Raw genomic sequence first — 6,000 nt, 5'->3', positions numbered from 1 at the left:
CATTGGATGGTGGATAAAAATGAAGGAATTAATGCACAACTTGCAGCAGACCAAGCAAGGGAGGCATGCATTAGTGTGTTTGGCAGACAAAGTGAATATGTTCTCAATGCGTTCATCCTCATGCATTCAAACGGACTCCATCGTTATGGAACCATCACAAATTTCTCAATAAATGAATGTTTCAAGAGAAATCCAAAACTTCTTTGGATAGTTTAATTATTTTGGATTGAGTTCTTTGACAATGGATTTAAAGGACAATAAATCAAAACAATGCATAGATTCTGAATGATTTGTATAAATAGTCTAAGTCAAATTCTCTCAATACTAATTTGAAAGATAGTTTATTTGGTTACTAGTTGAGAGTCACCAAAAATCTAGACTTAATAAATAAAAAATTCACAGTTAGTTGTTAATTTTTTTGCCATGAAGATCTCTAATCTAGATTAAATGAATTTTGCTTTAAAAATGACATCTCATTAACAAACACCATCGAAGTACACCCATCGAACAACATAATCTATATTCAAGATAACTCGCAATCTAGACTTTCTATATCATAGAGTTAATAAGCAATTTCATCTTTTTGGCCTTTAACTTCACTTCATATTGTAATAAGCATGTCTTTTGGATTAATCACATCAATGTTATTTGGTGACATTTCGAACCAACTAATGTGGTTTACTTCATATTCCTTGGAATTTTTCAAAACGAATTATTATCTTATAGTTATAAATATTATTGATGAGATTCTTTTCTATTTTTCAAATTTATTATTTTACGTGCTAATTTTAGATTAAATTTTAATAGTTTAAAAATGTAGATAAGAAAAGAAAGATATTTATTTATAACTAAGAGTAAAAAAAATATCATTAATCGGGTTCTTTCCTATTTTTCAGATTTATTATTTTTCTTAGTGATTTTAGATTAAATTTTCATCTTTTAATAATGTAAATAAGAATATGGAAATATATTTATATATCAGGAAAGGAAGATATTTATATTTAAGAGAAAGAAATAAAAATGAAATGTATATAATTTAGATTTGATTGTTTAACTGTTGTATGTTGAGTTCTTTGACAATGGATTTAAAGGATAGTCAATCAAAACACTACATAGATTAAAGATTTGTAAAAGAAGTCTAAGTCAAATGCTCTCAATATTGATTTGAAAGATAGTCCATTTGGTTATTAGTTGAGAGTCACCAAAAATCTAGATTTACCTAATATCTTTTCTTTTTTCTTTCACTACTTCCAATAATGACCAAAGATAGTTCCTCTGCGATGAAGATCTCTCATATGGATTAAACGAAGTTTGCTTAAAAATTGCATATTCTTAACAAACACCATTGAAGTACACCCACTAGCAACATTATCTATATTTAAGATATCTATATTTAGAATAACTCGCAGTCTGGACTTTTGGACTTTTTGTATCCTTTTTTTTTTCTCTATGTAAGGCTAATTCTATTAATAATAACAAAAATATAATTACAAATAGGCCTCGCCTCAACCGTTGGCAAAAAAACCAAACATAAATCCCGAGACCGTCACCAAAGGAAAACCATACATAAGACCTGGACCCATGTTTTAGGGAAAAAACCAGAAGAAGTTTTAACACAACACCAACTAATGCGATTGCAAAATGACAGACCCGCTAATCGTTCATACAAACATCAAAAACAACAAGTGACTGGACCAAACCCGTCAGCAACAGAAGTCTGAGTTGGCGCGTGGGTGGCGACGTATGCCACATGGCGTCATTTGTTATCATCCTGATCAGGTGTCTCCTCGATTATGAGGCAAGCATACCGGTCCCAGTCTTCATCCTCCTCCACCACGTCGCCTTTCGCTACACCACCTGGAGGCTCCCTTGCATGCTGGGTGTCACTCGAACTGCCAGCTAATTCCATCGTAATTGAAGCTCCAGCTAAGTTGCCACCAGTTTGTTGAATGTCACCAGCGTGAACTCCTTCACCATGTAGATGTCCATGCCTAACTCCCCTGCTATCATCCTTCGGGCGTTTCTCAGAACCACGACCCGCTCCCTGATTTCTCTCCTCCTGAAATGGTGCTTCAGAATTTCTCACCTGAGCATTGTTCTGCTCATTTTCTTCAGAGAAAACTATGGTCACATTGGTAGTAATGATGGGCCTATTCAGGCTACTCTGGAACCTGAACTGGGTCGAGTGAGGGACAGAGCTGGGATGCAGAGGAGAAATTGCAGTGTGGAGCCAAAAATCACTGTGCACAGCCATTGAGGCCTGCCCTTGTCCCCGTCCACTATGCGTATGGGGATAGTTTCTGTGAGGCAAACTGGGAGGAGGCGAATTCTCATGGGAATGAGGGGAGAGGCAGGAATAGAGCTCTACACTGCTTGTGGGCGAGCACTGCTACCGCAGGTGCCTCCTCTGTGACTCCTCATATGATGACGGACCATATCAGCGTGGTTGGAATGAAATTCAGCTAGACAAGAGGCCGAGAAGGAGAACAGGTTGTGAACAGGGGGCTTCTGTGTAGGATTCAAAGGGCAATGCTTGGAATGGGAGTAATGGTGCCCATTTCTGAGGTCAATACAGCAAAGAAGCCAACATCAGCTCCCGGTGGCAGTTCTGCTGCAAGAATTTCCAGCTTGAGGCGGACAGATGCTGAGGGAAGGAGGATAAACAAAGGGGTCGAGAGGCTCCATATTATTTCCAACTGCGTCTGGATCTCGGCCTGAGTGGCCATTTAATGTTGCGTGTAGGCTAGTCTGTGTTCGTCTCAGGTGAACATGGAATGAAGTGCTACCCACCGTCTGGCAGGTCCGAGCGTCGGCGGTCCGTTGGGTCGCGATTAATGATCTTGGATTTCACCCGCATCCAGGTTTTTTATATCTTAGAGTTAATAAGAAATTTGAGATTTTTGGCATTAACTTCACTTCATACTCATATTCCTTGGTTTTTTTGCAAAATGAATTATTATCTTATAAATATTATTGATGGGATTCTTTTCTATTTTTGGAATTTATTATTTCACATAGTAATTTTAGATTAAATTTTAATTTTTAATAATGTAAATAAAAATGTGAAAAAAGAAAGAGAAAGAAATATATTTATAATTAAAAGTAAAAAATAAATATCATTAATTAAATTCTTTCATATTTTTTTAGATTATTATTTTACTTAGTGATTTTAGATTAAATTCTCATATTTTAATAATGAATATAAGAAAGTGGAAATATATTTATATATCAGGAAAGGAATATATAAATGAAATGTATATATTTTAGATTTGAAGTTTTGGGTCAACAAGACTATATTATTGTATTTGACGATTCCATTTAAATCTCAAAGATCGTAAATGACATTTAGCCCAAATGAAATTGTAGTTTTTACAGTGTATTTGGATAAACTATCAAATTTTGTTAAAAGCATATACTATTATAGTTTTATAAATTAAATGATTGATAAGTATTAATAAACATCAATCCATAATAAGTATTTAAAGATTTTATAATACATCTCATGGTATAAATTCATTTTAACTAAAGATCTAGTAAGTAGGCTAGAAGGATCAAATCTCATAAGGCTCAAACTTCTTTTAGGGTACCCAATTTAAACATGCAATTCCAATAAATCTTTGATGGAATTCACACTACATTGTAATATCAACCCAACATTGATGTTTTATAATACTTTTAATTAAAATTAATCAAATATGTATTTTCATTTTTGTTTTTTCTATATTTTTTTCATTTAGAGAATATTTTATTTTTATTTTAAAAGGAACACGTGTCAACTTGTTGAGCACTAAGGGAATTATACAGTTGTTCTTGGTGCAAAAATCGTAAAAATAATTAAATTATTTTTATTATTATTATTAACCATAAAAGGAATTAACATATAACTTAAATATGTATGCATTTAAATAAACATGTAACAAAAATTTTCAAGGATTAAACGTCACTTTATCATGAAGATTTTTAATTTGTAAATAGATTTTGTTAGAATACTATGGACCAATACCATGGTTCATCAATATCATATCCCAAAAACCATAACTCATTTCATGACACTTGTTCAAATGACATTTTTATTTAATTAATCAATTCAATTAAAATGAAAAAAATGGAATAACTACTTTGAAGATCAATTTCAACTTTTGATTTGTGAATATCATTAAGAATATTCTAGAATGTTTCATGGAGGTTAAATAATTATCATTTACCTAGCAATTATTGATAATTAAAATGAAATTATGGAATCCCTATTCCAAAATAAACAAGTCTACTAATATAATTCATATCAAACTGATGAAGCCAACACATAAGAGAAAAATTTGTAATAACTTTTAAAATAAAATATCATTTGAGGCATGGAGGTTAAATGTAGAAAATGAATTCTTAAAAAACTAAAAATTAAGTGTTTCAACTTATAGTTAGATTTTAGGAGCTCTTTTTACTAATATAATTGATGAGTTTTGCAATTTTTTAATATTTACCATGTTAATATTTTTAGCTAGTGAGCTATCTCATAGGATTTTGACGAAGAACACTAACTTCATTTAACAAATAATTAAGTTATGCCTTTATTCAGTAAATAATTTATTATATAAATGAAGAACAATAGGAGTGGAGGCCCAGTAGGTGGCTTCTACTCCAACAACGACCTCTGATGACACCCACTAACTTGATCTGATAGGTCTCAGTACTGCCACTTGCTTCCATGTTTCAATGTAAGCCCCTACTTGACATACATCCATGTTTTCGTTTTCGTTTTGAGGGAAGAATGGGTTAAGTATAACCCTCCCAATCAATTAAGAATTCACCAGAGCTAAACACATTGTATGATTAACAGACAAAGTTTAAGATCCTCCCTAACGGCCGCATAATAGAGGAGTCAGTGTTACATGCATGTTATGGTAAATATTTTTACTATGGAAGAAACACTAGTCGATTACTCGGAGGACCCACTAGAGGGTAAAACCATTTTCACCTCACCGAAAACCAGTCCTCAAGGTGAGAAACAACTCACTTAGTGGCTAGGAAACAATGGATTCATTGATGGCACACTTTCCTCTCCAAGGTAGCATTTTGGATGGTCATTTTGTGACAAGAACAAACTCAGAATACCTAATTGAGGATGTTGTTGGACCGGTTCTTCCCTCGAGAACCTAAAACCTTGAAGGTGGCCAGTTCACAGTTCCCTTCCATGAATCCCCTTATGGTAACACTAGATATACCTCCTCTTCTTTATATGAAGGTACAACTCCTTTCCAGAATTTTTCATGGTCAAAGAGTTTTTTCTTTGAAAATAATTTTTTAGTGGCTCCTAGTATCCTTTGTCATGCAGGCCACCCCTTGATCTGGCCCTTTTCAGAAGATACACTGCTTGTGAGTTTCTTTGTTCAGCCGTCCCTATATCCCCTCTTCATCGACTCTAGAAATATCCCTTTAATAATTTCTTAAAATCACCCAAGTTCATTGGTCATTAGCAAAATTTGATGCATAACATAACAAGTGACCAACATATTTATCTTATCACCAACAAACCTACCGATGATCAATGAAATTTGATGAGTAGCATAATGTGCTACCCGAAATATTTCACTAGCCACTAACAAGCCTATCAACATTAGGAAAAATTCAATGGGAAACATAATGTGCAACCTAACATATTTCATCAATTTTTGACACCCTTATCAATAATTGGAGAAATTTGATGAGTAGCAAAATATGTAACCCAAAATATTTCATTGACCTCCAACTGGTCTATCAGTGCTTAACGAAATCTTTTGGGTAGCATAATGTGTGACATAATGCATTTCATCGATCACAAATAAGCCTATCAGTGTAGGTATCAGAGTGTTGCTCCATGTTGACTTCTCAACACATCCTCTTAAAATTCACTACAAAGAAATTTTAGGATACCACTTTGTTTTCTCAACTTCAACTTATTGTCCCATTTATGTTTTCTAAGTAATCATCTTGTTGAAAATTTTGATGAATAATGTTTTCTATTGT

The sequence above is a fragment of the Pinus tabuliformis genome, chromosome 6 (genome assembly GCF_031772625.1).
Source record: "Pinus tabuliformis cultivar Carrire ecotype Pingquan chromosome 6, CPIR1, whole genome shotgun sequence".
NCBI lineage: Eukaryota > Viridiplantae > Streptophyta > Pinopsida > Pinales > Pinaceae > Pinus > Pinus tabuliformis.
Note: the sequence above shows the minus strand (reverse complement) of the source record.